The 17,151-nt window shown below is 37.9% G+C and overlaps 1 protein-coding gene across 11 annotated transcripts in view; it reads left to right on the top strand.

The window, feature by feature from the left end:
- LOC137604872 (titin-like) overlaps positions 1–17,151 on the top strand; it is a 199,834-nt gene that overhangs the window by 71,973 nt on the left and 110,710 nt on the right. The gene's annotated exons all lie outside the window — the stretch shown is intronic.

The raw sequence follows: 17,151 nt of genomic DNA, 5'->3' as shown, positions 1-17,151 counted from the left end.
TATTCCACCAGTCACAAACAAATTCTAAACTAAACATGTCAAAACTTTATGAATGAAGAATGAACATTTGAATGAACAGGGAACTTTTTCATTTTATGTGATGTAAACCCCAGAAAAGTATTGTGAGTCAACCCAAAGCGATGTTTGTTGTTTGAACATTAAAACAAATTAGTTATTTCTAAGCAAAAATGACATGACAAGACGAGAAATCAAAGGTGAGAAATTATTCTGTTTGAAATCACTTCTTTTCACATTTTCAAGTTGATTTGTGTCACAGGCAGCAATGAACTCGATGTCTTGTTTCCAAAAACTAAACAATTTGTTCCTAAGACTTAAAACTGAGCATCAGTTGACCATCAACAAGACATTTCATTTTTTGAGTGTATTACAGATGTACATTTTCTAAAGATTTAATGGGATGCCATTGGCTAATTGAAAGTGTACAGAATGTCTTCGAGGGGTTTTATAACATCCTTGCACCATTGCTCAATGTCTTATCTCTTCTTAAAATTTATGGTATTTCATGTATGTTTAACTGTCCACATTTTCTTCTCTTAAAATGGTCTTCTGGTCTTTCAACATCTTGGATTAAAACTGAAATCTTTAAAAGAAATAGAAACTCAGAAGATTGAGAAGACTTTGCCTGCAGAGATGGAGCAACAGAAAAAAGTATCTCCTCCAGAAAAAGGTATAGACCATCTGAATGGAGTACTTTAACCACATCTTGATGCTAATACTCAGCAGGTGGATGATCACCTCAAGCATTAGCCTGAAATACTGTCTGTCTTTCTAACACTTGTTTTTATGTTTGTCATCACCTCTTGGCGCCGTATCATGACGCCTCTTCTTCAACCCTTCTTAAAATGTCTGCAGCTCCACCTCCTACAAGTGCTGTAAAGGTTGAGCGGAAGAAAGAAGTTCAGAAGATGCAAGATATTTATTATGGTACGGAGGAAATGTTCTCCACGGAGGGGGTGTGGGAACACAGAGAGCTCATGGAACAACATGCAAAAGTCTTGTACGAGGATCATGTGGCTTCTCTTGAGAAATCAACAGTGTCTTTATCAGAGGTTGATATCTTAAGTGAAAAACAAAAGCTCAACCAAAAAGATAAAAGAATTGTTGTTGACAAGAAGAAGGAAACCCAACAAACTAAAAGAACAATCATCCCGAAAACTGAAGAAGCTATTGTCATGGTCCAGGAATATGATGGAGAGTCTACAAAACTGGAACATAAAAATAGCCAAGAAAAAGTGAAGTCAGAAATTCCAGATGAGTGCAGAGACAGTATATCAGTCAGAACTCAGCCAGAAAAAATGAGGGTTATAGTCAAAAAGACAAGAGAAGTGACGATGAGAAAAGAGAGAAAAGGGACTGAGCAGGAAACAGGAAAAACTGAGGAAATAGAGTTAGTAAAAGATGCCCCCTTAGTACCAGAGACGGATAAAACCACACCCTCAACCATCTTCAGTCTAGCAGCAACAGAACCAGCTGATGAGCTGGGAACTGACACAGAGGTTTCTCCAGAGCCCATCCATGAGGAATCATTTGGTCACAGTGTTGAAATAATATCAGGCATTAAAGAACAGAAATACATTAGAGCTGAAAAAATTACCTTCAAGCCCGGAGAAGTCAAAATTAAAGACAAGCCAGAAGTTTCTCTAGATGTGAAAACAGGTAGAATAGACAGAGATCTAGTTAAACCAGCACCAGGAAAGAAACATGAGGCAGCTGAGAAGTTAGCATCTGGTGGGATGATCAGATCAAAGTGGAAGGAACCTACTGAAAAACCTGCTACTGAGGTCGACGTGACCCTTGAAGTAAAACAAAAAGAGATGTTAACAGATATCAAACTTGAGGAGACAAGCCCAACTGAAGAGGCCACTGCAAAACCAGGAAGAGTCTCTCTGGACCAAGAAGAACCCAAATCCGTCTGGCCCCAGCTGGATGGAAAGAAAAGACAAGGCACAGATATTGTAACAGAAAACGTTCAGATAAAACCCTCAAAACTGGAGAAGAAACAGATTTCTCCACAAACAGTTTCCAAAGGTACAGAGACTTCAGACCATCTTAATTTCAATGTCTTACATGTTACCCCAGTGTTTTGGTGCTGTCTATTCTGTTATTCAAAATCTCATGCAAATACAGATGTATTATACAGATGTATCATTCTAACCTCATTTTGTCTCTTCATATCACTTCATAAAACGTTTTCATGCTCGTTGTGCAGCATTATCTTCATACTCTTTGTGTGTCTCTTCAAATGGGTTCTTTTTTTTACCCCTTCCTCTTTCTTCTTTTCTCAAACATTAATTTCTTGCGTCAAACAAAAAGAAACGGACGTCAAGGTCCTGATGGTCCCCCCAACCATTCCTGCTGCTCTGTCTCCTGAGTCAGAGGTTGAGCTTACAGAAACACGACCGGACAGAGGTACACCTTGATCCTCATGTTTTGCTGCTGTCTTTTGATCTTTGTGTTTGTCCAGTTTAACTCAAGGTCTTTGTGTTCTATATGATGTCCTAACCTCTTGGCACTGCTTCATGGTGCCTTTTCTTCACACTTCTCAAAGCCTTTCATCCCCCCATTCGTGTAAATGCAGGAGCTCAGAGAACCCTGACTAATCTGATATCCTCTGAAGAAAGTGTTGTGGGACGAGAAGAATCAGAAGAAAACATGAAAATGTATCAAAGGAAAGGAGAAACTGTCAGCAAAAGAAGTAAATCTTTACCCTACGGCAAGATCATAAGCAAGCAGGAAGAACAGGACAACATGTCTGACATATCTGTTACTGATGGTTCAAAGACAGAGATAATTGAGACAAGAATCACCCCCAAAACCAAACAGAGGCAGATAGCAGATCAATCTGGGATGACAGCATTTCAAGGAGATGTCACCAAACCTCCACTGATTCTAGTTGAACACAGTAAATTAACGGTAACTACAGCTAAAGATAAAACTTTTAAAGTTACTACTCTGAAAAAGACCAAATCAGAGCAGGAACACATTAAAACAAAGATTTTAAGTGTACCTTCAAAAGACAAAATATCCACGGAATTAGAATTAGATGGAGACAAAACTGAATTATCAGACGTCAGTGAGGAAATATGTGAGTTAGATCACTCTAGAGACGGCAAAATTCCTCTCACGGACAGAGATAAAAAACTAACCAATATCTCAGAATCTCCACAAAAACCAGATCAGAAACCACCCAAGATTGCAGCCGAACAAGACCAGCTAACAGTTACTCCTGCGAAAGCTAAAACTTACAAAGTTACTCCGCTGAAAAACACCAAATTAGAGCAGGAAAAGATTAAAACAAAGATTTCAAGTCTACCTTCAGAAAGGGAAATATCCACCAAATTAAAAGTAGATGTAGACAAAACTGAATATTCAGATGTCAGTGAGGAAACTATGGGGTTAGACGACTCTACCGAGGAGACAGTTCCTCTCAAGGACAGAGATCAAAAACCAAACAAAGTCTCAGAATTTCCACCAAAACCAGATCATAAATTGGCCAAACCTCCCAAAATTCTAGTTGAAAAAGACCAGTTTATGGTTACTACAGCTAAAGATAAAACCTTGAAAGTTACTCCACTGAAAAAGACCAAATCAGATCAAGAACAAATGAAAATAAAGATTTCAGTTCGGCCTTCAAAAGAGGAAATATCAACAGAATTAGAAGTAGATGGAGACAAAATTGGATTCCCAGATGTCAGTGACCAAATTTACGAGTTAGAAGTAATCCCTACAGAGGACACAATTCCTCTCAAGGACAGAAATCAAAAGCCAAATAAAGTCTCAGAATATGAGCAATCACCAGAACAGATATTGGCAAAACCTCCCAAGATTCTAGTTGAACAAGACCAGCTAACGGTTACTACAGCTAAAGATAAAACGTTTAAAGTTACTCCCCTGAAAAAGACCAAATCAGATCAGGAACAAATTAAAACAAAGACTTTAAGTCTATCTTCAAAAGAGAAAGTGTCCACGGAATTAGAATTAGAATTAGATGGAAACGAAACTGAATATCTAGACGTCAGTGAGGAAATTTGTGAGTTAAATGACTCTACAGACGACAAAGTAATCCATACAGAGGACACAATTCCTCTCACAGAGGATCAGAAACCAAAGAAAATCTCGGAATCTCCACCAAAGCTAGATCAGAAATTGATCAAACCTTGCAAGATTCTAGTCGAACAAGATCAGCTAACAGTTACCACAGCTAAAGATAAAACCTTTAAAGTTACTCCTCTGAAAAAGACCAAATCAGACCAGGACCAGATCAAAACAAAGATTTATAGCCTACCTTCAAAAAAGAAAATGTCTACGGAATTAGAATTAGAATTAGATGGAAACAAAACTGGAATTCCAGACGTCAGTGAGGAAATTTGTGAGTTTGTTGACTATACAGAGAACAAAATTCCTGTCAAGGACAGAGTCCATAAACCAAAGAAAGTCTCGCAATCTCCACCAAAACTCGATCAGAAATTGACTAAACCTTGCAAGATTCTAGTTGAACAAGACCAGCTAACAGTTACTAAACCTAAAGATGAAACTTTTAAAGTTACTCCTCTGAAAAAGACTCAATCAGATCAGGAAGAAATTAAAACAAAGATTTCAGTTCAGCCTTCAAAAGAGGAAATATCAACGGAATTAGAAATAGATGGAAACAAAATCGAATTTCCAGATGTCAGTGATCAAATTTACGAGTTACAAGTAATCCCTAAAGATAACACATTTCCTCTCAAGGACAGACATCAAAAACCAAAGAAAATTTCAGAATCTGAAGAAAAACGAGACCAGATATTGGCAAAAGCTCCCAAGATTCTAATTGAACAAGACCAGCTAACGTTTACTACAGAAAAAGATAAAACTTTTAAAGTTACTCCACTGAAAAAGACCAAATCAGAGCAGGAGCAAATGAAAACAAAGACTTCAAGTCTACCTTCAGAAGTAGAAACATCCACAGAATTAGAATTAGATGGGGACAAAACTGAATATTCAGATGTCAGTGACGAAACTATGGGGTTAGACGACTCTACCGAGGAGACAGTTCCTCTCAAGGACAGAGATCAAAAACCAAAGAAAGTCTCAGAATCTCAACCAAAACCAGATCAGAAATTGGCCAAAACTTCCAAGATTCTAGTTGAACAAGACCAGCTAATAGTTATTACAGCTAAAGATAAAACTTTTAAAGTTACTCCACTGAAAAAGACCAAATCGGAGCTGGAACAGATTAAAACACAGATTTCAAGTCTACCTTCAGAAGTAGAAACATCTACGGAATTAGAAGTAGATAGAGACAAAATTATATTTCCAGATGTCAGTGAGGAGATTTGTGACTTGGACATCTCTATTGACGACACAATTCCCCTCACGGGCAGGGATCAAGAGCCAAAGACAGTCTCAGAATTTGAACAAAAACCAGATAAGAAATTGTCAAAAACTCCCAAGATTCTAATCAAACAACACCAGCTAACGGTTGCTACAGCTCAAGATAAAACTTTTAAAGTTACTCCACTGAAAAAGACCAAATCAGAGCTGGAACAGATTAAAACACGGATTTCAAGACTACCTTCAGAAGTAGAAAAATCCACAGAATTAGAATTAGATGGGGACAAAACTGAATATTCAGATGTCAGTGAGGAAAATATGGGGTTAGACGACTCTACCGAGGAGACAGCTCCTCTCAAGGACAGAGATCAAAAACCAAAGAAAGTCTCAGAATCTCAACCAAAACCAGATCAGAAATTGGCCAAACCTTCCAAGATTCTAGTTGAACAAGACCAGCTAATAGTTTTTACAGCTAAAGATAAAACTTTTAAAGTTACTCCACTGAAAAAGACCAAATCGGAGCTGGAACAGATTAAAACACAGATTTCAAGTCTACCTTCAGAAGTAGAAAAATCCACAGAATTAGAATTAGATGGAGACAAAACTGAATATTCAGATGTCAGTGACGAAACTATGGGGTTAGACGACTCTACCGAAGACACAGTTCCTCTCAAGGACAGAGATCAAAAACCAAAGAAAGTCTCAGAATCTCAACCAAAACCAGATCAGAAATTGGCCAAACCTTCCAAGATTCTAGTTGAACAAGACCAGCTAATAGTTATTACAGCTAAAGATAAAACTTTTAAAGTTACTCCACTGAAAAAGACCAAATCGGAGCTGGAACAGATTAAAACACAGATTTCAAGTCTACCTTCAGAAGTAGAAAAATCCACAGAATTAGAATTAGATGGAGACAAAACTGAATATTCAGATGTCAGTGACGAAACTATGGGGTTAGACGACTCTACCGAAGACACAGTTCCTCTCAAGGACAGAGATCAAAAACCAAAGAAAGTCGCAGAATCTCAACCAAAACCAGATCAGAAATTGGCCAAACCTTCCAAGATTCTAGTTGAACAAGACCAGCTAATAGTTATTACAGCTAAAGATAAAACTTTTAAAGTTACTCCACTGAAAAAGACCAAATCGGAGCTGGAACAGATTAAAACACAGATTTCAAGTCTACCTTCAGAAGTAGAAAAATCCACAGAATTAGAATTAGATGGAGACAAAACTGAATATTCAGATGTCAGTGACGAAACTATGGGGTTAGACGACTCTACCGAGGAGACAGTTCCTCTCAAGGACAGAGATCAAAAACCAAAGAAAGTCTCAGAATCTCAACCAAAACCAGATCAGAAATTGGCCAAACCTTCCAAGATTCTAGTTGAACAAGACCAGCTAATAGTTATTACAGCTAAAGATAAAACTTTTGAAGTTACTCCACTGAAAAAGACCAAATCGGAGCTGGAACAGATTAAAACACAGATTTCAAGTCTACCTTCAGAAGCAGAAACATCTACGGAATTAGAAGTAGATAGAGACAAAATTATATTTCCAGATGTCAGTGAGGAGATTTGTGACTTGGACATCTCTATTGACGACACAATTCCCCTCACGGGCAGGGATCAAGAGCCAAAGAGAGTATCAGAATTTGAACAAAAACCAGATAAGAAATTGGCAAAAACTCCCAAGATTCTAATCAAACAACACCAGCTAACGGTTGCTACAGCTCAAGATAAAACTTTTAAAGTTACTCCGCTGAAAAAGACCAAATCAGAGCTGGAACAGATTAAAACACAGATTTCAAGTCTACCTTCAGAAGTAGAAAAATCCATAGAATTAGAAGATGATGGAGACAAAATTGAATATTCAGATGTCAGTGAGGAAACTGTGGGATTAGACGACTCTACCGAGGAGACAGCTCCTCTCAAGGACAGAGATCAAAAACTAAAGAAAGTCTCAGAATCTCAACCAAAACCAGATCAGAAATTGGCCAAACCTTCCAAGATTCTAGTTGAACAAGACCAGCTAAAGTTTACTACAGCTAAAGATAAAACTTTTAAAGTTACTCCACTGAAAAAACCCAAATCAGAGCAGGAACCGATTAAAACAAATATTTCAGGTCTACCTTCAAAAGAGGAAATATCAACTGAATTAGAAATAAATGGAGACAAAATTGAATTTCCAGGCATCGTTCAGGAAATTTGCGAGTCACATGTTGTTCCTAGGGAGGACACAATTCCTCTCAAGGACAGAGATCAAAAACCAAAGAAAATCTCAGAATCTAAAGAAAAACCAGACCAGATATTGGCAAAACCTCCCAAAATTCTAATTGAACAAGACCAGCTAAAGTTTACTACAGCTAAAGATAAAACTTTTAAAGTTACTCCACTGAAAAAGACCAAATCAGAGCAGGAGCAAATTAAAACAAAGATTTCAAGTCTACCTTCAGAAGTAGAAAAATCCACAGAATTAGAAGATGATGTGGACAAAACTGAATATTCAGATGTCAGTGACGAAACTATGGGGTTAGACGACTCTACCGAGGAGACAGTTCCTCTCAAGGACAGAGATCAAAAACCAAAGAAGGTCTCAGAATCTCAACCAAAACCAGATCAGAAATTGGCCAAACCTTCCAAGATTCTAGTTGAACAAGACCAGCTAATAGTTATTACAGCTAAAGATAAAACTTTTAAAGTTACTCCACTGAAAAAGACCAAATCGGAGCAGGAACACATTAAAACACAGATTTCAAGTCTACCTTCAGAAGTAGAAAAATCCACAGAATTAGAAGATGATGGAGACAAAACTGAATATTCAGATGTCAGTGAGGAAACTATATGGTTAGACGACTCTACTGAGGAGACAGCTCCTCTCAAGGACAGAGATCAAAAACCAAAGAAAGTCTCAGAATCTCAACCAAAACCAGATAAGAAATTGGCCAAACCTTCCAAGATTGTAGTTGAACAAGACCAGCTAACATTTACTACAGCTAAAGATAAAACTTTTAAAGTTACTCCACTGAAAAAACCCAAATCAGAGCAGGAACCAATTAAAACAAATATTTCAGGTCTACCTTCAAAAGAGGAAATATCAACTGAATTAGAAATAAATGGAGACAAAATTGAATTTCCAGGCATCGTTCAGGAAATTTGCGAGTCACATGTTGTTCCTAGGGAGGACACAATTCCTCTCAAGGACAGAGATCAAAAACCAAAGAAAATCTCAGAATCTAAAGAAAAACCAGACCAGATATTGGCAAAACCTCCCAAAATTCTAATTGAACAAGACCAGCTAAAGTTTACTACAGCTAAAGATAAAACTTTTAAAGTTACTCCACTGAAAAAGACCAAATCAGAGCAGGAGCAAATTAAAACAAAGATTTCAAGTCTACCTTCAGAAGTAGAAAAATCCACAGAATTAGAAGATGATGTGGACAAAACTGAATATTCAGATGTCAGTGACGAAACTATGGGGTTAGACGACTCTACCGAGGAGACAGTTCCTCTCAAGGACAGAGATCAAAAACCAAAGAAGGTCTCAGAATCTCAACCAAAACCAGATCAGAAATTGGCCAAACCTTCCAAGATTCTAGTTGAACAAGACCAGCTAATAGTTATTACAGCTAAAGATAAAACTTTTAAAGTTACTCCACTGAAAAAGACCAAATCGGAGCAGGAACAGATTAAAACACAGATTTCAAGTCTACCTTCAGAAGTAGAAAAATCCACAGAATTAGAAGATGATGGAGACAAAACTGAATATTCAGATGTCAGTGAGGAAACTATATGGTTAGACGACTCTACTGAGGAGACAGCTCCTCTCAAGGACAGAGATCAAAAACCAAAGAAAGTCTCAGAATCTCAACCAAAACCAGATAAGAAATTGGCCAAACCTTCCAAGATTGTAGTTGAACAAGACCAGCTAACATTTACTACAGCTAAAGATAAAACTTTTAAAGTTACTCCACTGAAAAAACCCAAATCAGAGCAGGAACCAATTAAAACAAATATTTCAGGTCTACCTTCAAAAGAGGAAATATCAACTGAATTAGAAGTAAATGGAGACAAAATTGAATATCCAGGCATTGTTGAGGAAATTTGCGAGTCAGATGTTGTACCTATGGAGGACACAATTCCTCTCAAGGACAGAGATCAAAAACCAAAGAAAATCTCAGAATCTCAAACAAAACCAGACCAGATATTGGCAAAACCTCCCAAGATTCTAATTGAACAAGACCAGCTAAAGTTTACTACAGCTAAAGATAAAACTTTTAAAGTTACTCCACTGAAAAAGACCAAATCAGAGCAAGAGCAAATTAAAACAAAGACTTCAAGTCTACCTTCAGAAGTAGAAACATCTACGGAATTAGAAGTAGATAGAGACAAAATTATATTTCCAGATGTCAGTGAGGACATTTGTGACTTGGACATCTCTATTGATGACACAATTCCCCTCATGGGCAGGGATCAAAAGCCAAAGACAGTCTCAGAATTTGAAGAAAAACCAGATAGGAAATTGGCAAAAACTCCCAAGATTCTAATCAAACAACACCAGCTAACGGTTGCTACAGCTCAAGATAAAACTTTTAAAGTTACTCCGCTGAAAAAGACCAAATCGGAGCTGGAACAGATTAAAACACAGATTTCACGTCTACCTTCAGAAGTAGGAAAATCCACAGAATTAGAATTAGATGGAGACAAAACTGAATATTCAGATGTCAGTGACGAAACTATGGGGTTAGACGACTCTACCGAGGAGACAGTTCCTCTCAAGGACAGAGATCAAAAACCAAAGAAAGTCTCGGAATCTCAACCAAAACCAGATCAGAAATTGGCCAAAACTTCCAAGATTCTAGTTGAACAAGACCAGCTAATAGTTATTACAGCTAAAGATAAAAATTTTAAAGTTACTCCACTGAAAAAGACCAAATCGGAGCAGGAACAGATTAAAACACAGATTTCAAGTCTACCTTCAAAAGAGGAAATTTCAACGGAATTAGAAGTAGATGGAGACAAATTTGAATTTCCAGGCATCGTTGAGGAAATTTGCGAGTCAGATGTTGTTCCTATGGAGGACACAATTCCTCTCAAGGACAGAGATCAAAAACCAAAGAAAATCTCAGAATCTAAAGGAAAACCAGACCAGATATTGGCAAAACCTCCCAAGATTCTAATTGAACAAGACCAGCTAAAGTTTACTACAGCTAAAGATAAAACTTTTAAAGTTACTCCACTGAAAAAGACCACATCAGAGCAGGAGCAAATGAAAACAAAGACTTCAAGTCTACCTTCAGAAGTAGAAACATCTACAGAATTAGAAGTAGATAGAGACAAAATTATATTTCCAGATGTCAGTGAGGAGATTTGTGACTTGGACATCTCTATTGACGACACAATTCCCCTCACGGGCAGGGATCAAAAGCCAAAGACAGTCTCAGAATTTGAACAAAAACCAGATAAGAAATTGGCAAAAACTCCCAAGATTCTAGTTGAACAAGACCAGCTAACGGTTGCTACAGCTCAAGATAAAACTTTTAAAGTTACTCCGCTGAAAAAGACCAAATCAGAGCAGGAGCAAAGTAAAACAAAGATTTCTAGTCTAGCTTCAAAAGTGGAAATATCAACGGAATTAGAAGAAGATGGAGACAAAACTGGATTTCCAGACATCGTTGAGGAAACTATGGGGTTAGACGACTCTACCGAGGAGACAGTTCCTCTCAAGGACAGAGATCGAAAACTAAAGAAAGTCTCAGAATCTCAACCAAAACCAGATCAGAAATTGGCCAAACCTTCCAAGATTCTAGTTGAACAAGACCAGCTAGTAGCTATTACAGCTAAAGATAAAACTTTTAAAGTTACTCCACTGAAAAAACCCAAATCAGAGCAGGAACCGATTAAAACAAATATTTCAGGTCTACCTTCAAAAGAGGAAATATCAACTGAATTAGAAGTAGATGGAGACAAAATTGAATTTCCAGGCATCGTTGAGGAAATTTGTGAGTCAGATGTTTTTCCTATGGAGGACACAATTCCTCTCAAGGACAGAGATCAAAAACCAAAGAAAATCTCAGAATCTAAAGAAAAACCAGACCAGATACTGGCAAAACCTCCCAAGATTCTAATTGAACAAGACCAGCTAAAGTTTACTACAGCTAAAGATAAAACTTTTAAAGTTACTCCACTGAAAAAGACCAAATCAGAGCAGGAGCAAATTAAAACAAAGACTTCAAGTCTACCTTCAGAAGTAGAAACATTTACGGAATTAGAATTAGATGGAGACAAAACTGAATTTTCAGATGTCAGTGACGAAACTATGGGGTTAGACGACTCTACCGAGGAGACAGTTCCTCTCAAGCACAGAGATCAAAAACCAAAGAAAGTCTCAGAATCTCAACCAAAACCAGATCAGAAATTGGCCAAACCTTCCAAAATTCTAGTTGAACAAGACCAGCTAACATTTACTACAGCTAAAGATAAAACTTTTAAAGATACTCCACTGAAAAAGACCAAATCGGAGAAGGAACAAAGTAAAACAAAGATTTCTAGTCTAGCTTCAAAAGAGGAAATATCAACGGAATTAGAAGAAGTTGGAGACAAAACTGGATTTCCAGACATCGTTGAGGAAACTATGGGGTTAGACGACTCTACCGAGGAGACAGTTCCTCTCAAGGACAGAGATCGAAAACTAAAGAAAGTCTCAGAATCTCAACCAAAACCAGATCAGAAATTGGCCAAACCTTCCAAGATTCTAGTTGGACAAGACCAGCTAGTAGCTATTACAGCTAAAGATAAAACGTTTAAAGTTACTCCACTGAAAAAACCCAAATCAGAGCAGGAACCGATTAAAACAAATATTTCAGGTCTACCTTCAAAAGAGGAAATATCAACTGAATTAGAAGTAGATGGAGACAAAATTGAATTTCCAGGCATCGTTGAGGAAATTTGTGAGTCAGATGTTGTTCCTATGGAGGACACAATTCCTCTCAAGGACAGAGATCAAAAACCAAAGAAAATCTCAGAATCTAAAGAAAAACCAGATCAGATACTGGCAAAACCTCCCAAGATTCTAATTGAACAAGACCAGCTAAAGTTTACTACAGCTAAAGATAAAACTTTTAAAGTTACTCCACTGAAAAAGACCAAATCAGAGCAGGAGCAAATTAAAACAAAGACTTCAAGTCTACCTTCAGAAGTAGAAACATCTACGGAATTAGAATTAGATGGAGACAAAACTGAATTTTCAGATGTCAGTGACGAAACTATGGGGTTAGACGACTCTACCGAGGAGACAGTTCCTCTCAAGGACAGAGATCAAAAACCAAAGAAAGTCTCAGAATCTCAACCAAAACTAGATCAGAAATTGGCCAAACCTTCCAAGATTCTAGTTGAACAAGACCAGCTAACATTTACTACAGCTAAAGATAAAACTTTTAAAGATACTCCACTGAAAAAGACCAAATCGGAGAAGGAACAAAGTAAAACAAAGATTTCTAGTCTAGCTTCAAAAGAGGAAATATCAACGGAATTAGAAGAAGTTGGAGACAAAACTGGATTTCCAGACATCGGTGAGGTAATTTGCGAGTTAGTCGTCCCTACAAAGGACACAGTGTCTCTCAAAGACAGAGATCAAAAGCCAAAGACAGTATCAGAATTTGAACAAAAACCAGATAAGAAATTGGCAAAAACTCCCAAGATTCTAATCGAACAACACCAGCTAACGGTTGCTACAGCTCAAGATAAAACTTTTAAAGTTATTCCACTGAAAAAGACCAAATCGGAGCAGGAACACATTAAAACACAGATTTCAAGTCTACCTTCAGAAGTAGAAAAATCCACGGAATTAGAATTAGATGGATACAAAACTGAATTTTCAGATGTCAGTGAGGAAACTGTGGGGTTAGACGACTCTACAGAGGACACAGTTCCTCTCAAGGACAGAGATCAAAAACCAAAGAAAGTCTCAGAATCTCCACCAAAACCAGATCAGAAATTGGTGAAACCTCCCAAGATTCTAATTGAACAAGACCAGCTAACAATTACTACAGCTAAAGATAAAACTTTTAAAGTTATTCCACTGAAAAAGACCAAATCGGAGAAGGAACAGATTGAAACAAAGACTTCAAGTCTTCCTTCAAAAGTGGAAATATCTACGGAATTAGAATTAGATGGAGACACAATAGAATTTCCAGATGTCAGTAAGGAAATTTTGACGTTAGACGACTTTACAGACAACACAGTTCCTCTGAAAGACAGAGATGGAGAACTGAGAAAAGTCCCAGAATTTAAACAAATACTAGATCACAAATTGACCAAATCTCCACAGATTCTAGTTGAACAAGACCAGGTAATTGTTAGTACAGCTAAAAATAATACTTTTAAAGTTACTCCTCTGGAAAAGACAAATTCAGAACCGGAACAAATTCAATCAAAGACTTCAGTTCTTCCTTCAAGAGATAACATATCTGAGGAGCTAGATGTAGCTTCAGAGAAAATTGAGTTCACAGGCATCAATGAGGAAGTTTCCAAGTTAGGTGTTCCTGCAAATGAGTCAATGGAACCGAATTACAAAAATCATAAAGCAAAGGAGAAATCAGAATCACTTATAACACCAGAACTAAAACTTACCAAGCCACCAGAGATTTTGGTTCAACGAGATCAGCCCACTGTTTGCACAGCTGAAGATACAACTGGCAACGCAACTCCTGTCAGAAAGAAGAAATCAGAGCAGGAACAAATTCCATCAAAGATTCCAGTTCTACATTCCAATGACCAAACATTTAAGGAAGTAGAAGCAGCTTCAGAAAAAATTCCTCAAGTTGGCGATGACACTTCTATTTTAGATGGTATTCCTACAATAGAACCAGTTTTCCTGAAGGACAGAGATCAAACTGCAAAGATGGAATCAGAATTTTCACATAAACAAGAACAGGGCCTCACCAAACCTCCAACGATTGTAGTTGAACAAGACCAGCTAACATTTAGCACAAATACAGATACAATTTCAGGTGTTACTTCTCTCAGAATGAAGAAATCAGAACAAGAACAAATTAAAATGAAATTAAAGATATCAGCTCTACCTTCAAAAGAAGATATCTATGAGGAATTAGAATTAGCTCCAATGAAAATAGAGAGTCCAGATGTTGATGAGGAAATTTTCATATTAGAAGATGTTCCTACAATGGAATCAATTCCTCTCAAGGACAGAAGTAAAAAAGCAAAGAAGGAATCCGAGTCTCCACAACAACTAGATCAGAAATGTATCAAACCATCATGGATTCTAGTTGAACAAGACCAGCTCACGGTTACTACAGCTGAAGATAACAATGGTAAAAAACTAGATCATATTGCTCAAGAAAAGAATGTAGACCTGCAATCAGGTGAAACAGCCCAGATTACAGCTGATGCCAGTACAGACAAAGCTGTTGAAAGACCTCCAGTGAAGAGAAGAGAGAGTCAAGAACAAATCAGACGAGGTGTTTCCTTTACACCTCATCAAGAAAAACTGCCCATTGAAAGAATATCTGAAGGAATTCAGGCTGAAGGGGCAACAGTCAAACATCAGTATGGTGATGTCACCCCACTTAAAATAACAGAAACACAACAAGAACAAGTTAAAAGAATGTTTGTCGTGGTGCCAGATGTGGAGGCAGCATCTGAAAAACGTCATATCATAATAGATGATACCTCAGATGCATCAAAAAATAGAACAGTTCAAGTCAAGAACCAGAAAGTTACAGACAAAACCAGTCAGCCAGATATAAAACGTAAAGTAATGGACCAGATTGTCACAGTTCTTCCAGCTGAAGAAATGAAACCTACACAGATACTGGTCACAGACATCCTGAAGGACAAGGACGAGTCAGAACACATTTCACCAAACACAGGAGAAACTCCAACAGAAGATCAGAAGATAATTACAAATGAAAATTTCGAAACAAGGAGATCACAGCCTCTGAACGATGGATGTCAGGCAACAGGAAAAAGTAAAGACATTTCTGTAGAGGGGGGCCAGTCCAAGACACTGGTAAAGGATGAATATGGGCATGTTGCTCCATTACGTGTACCTGAAACAAAACAGCAACAGGTCCAGAGGACAATATCAGGTGTGCCGGTGATAAAGGTTGCATGTGGAGGGTCCCTGCTAGTGAAACATGGAGATGTTCAATTAGAAACTCTCCATACGTTAACTGAATCTAATGAGCTGCTGAAAGCAGCTCCATCAAGAATAGAAGATGTTTATACATCTAATGACATTTCTCTAGAGAAGTCTCAAAAGAGTTCAAAAGATGTTCAACTTGAAGAACATCAGTCGGAAGTAGACAGCATTAAAGCAGAGAGGTTAACTCTGATTGGCTCTGGGACATTATCTGACAAACAGGAACAAACTGAAAGAAAGGTCATGTCAATGTTCAAACCACACGTATCAGACCAGCAGCCTCTGTTAGCTGCTACACAAAGTCATGCTGACGTTAAACAAACCACAAATATTCCAACAAAAGAGCTACAAAAACCAACACACACCATGATAGCTGTTCCTCTGGCAGAGCAAACAGACACCAAACACACTGAGTCGGAGGTGCTAGAGTCACGTAGACAGGAAGGCCAAAGGTTGGATAGAGGTGGGCAAATCTTCCCTGACCAAGTTCAGCTCAGGACCGTCACAACTAATGATAAGAATGGTAACGTTAGTCTGTTAGATGTTACAGGAATAAAACAGGAACAGTTCCAGAGGACAGGATCAGGGGCACCAGGGACGGAGGTTGCATCTGAAAAGCCTCTGACATTGAAAAACGCAGATGTTAAAGGAAGATCAGACCTTGTCCAGAGATTTGTTCAACCTGAGCATGTCAAAGATGTTTCATTCAGGAAACAAGCCATTCATGAATCCGATGAAGCTTTTAAGACAAGACTGTCAAGTCCAGAGTCTGCCAGCTCCGGTGTGGACATTTTACCTGAAGAGACGACAGATAAAGAAACTGATGTAAGAAACGTCACAGGTCAAGTTAAAACTGACAAGATGCTTTGTGATAATTCAAAACAGAAGGAAACTGAACCCCAGGCCAAATGGGTAGCTTTAACAGGTACATACGACAGGACCCCTGGTCCTGAAGCAGACAGTGCAACAGACCAACAACAGCTGATACTTGAAGGTATTCAGAGGACAAGCAAAGAATATAACGATGATTTTCTTAGTGAGACACCAAATGCAGAAACACAAGATCAAATAAAAGAAAAAACTCCTTCAAAAACAATGGATGACAAAGAGCAGGGTATTTTATTAGAGACTCTGCAAATTCATACCTCCCCTGATGATCTGGTACAAGACATTACTTTAAGAAGGGCAGATATTTACACTAAAAAGTACACAAGAAGTATGCCAAAGTTGAATGATAGTGAAGACATCAGGGGTCAAATACATTATGGCAAAGACAGCAGAGTAGATTCTAGTCCCAAAGAACTACTGCTGGTCAAAGATACTTCAGAAAAATCTGCCATTACAGGAAAAATGGTGTTTCCAGAACAGGCTTTGAGTGAAGGGCATAAATCAAATATCGAAGCAGACATTCAGGTCAAGACAGACAGAGTTCAATTTAAAAGAGCTACACCTGATCATAATGAAGGAGAACAGAGGAAACTGGGACACAATTTGTGTGAAGCCTCTGATGTGGCATCTAAAGAATCAGTGGAAGTAGATGACATGAAAGTAAGACATGATATAAGAGAAATTCCCCAAGACAAAATGGAAATGAAAGAGGTAGTTACACAGGTGTCATCTGACATTAAGGAGGCGGGGCCATTGGTCTCTGTTGAT

This window comes from Antennarius striatus, chromosome 12 (genome assembly GCF_040054535.1).
Source record: "Antennarius striatus isolate MH-2024 chromosome 12, ASM4005453v1, whole genome shotgun sequence".
In the NCBI taxonomy this organism is placed as follows: Eukaryota; Metazoa; Chordata; class Actinopteri; order Lophiiformes; family Antennariidae; genus Antennarius; species Antennarius striatus.
This window is presented reverse-complemented; position numbering and strand designations above follow the sequence as displayed.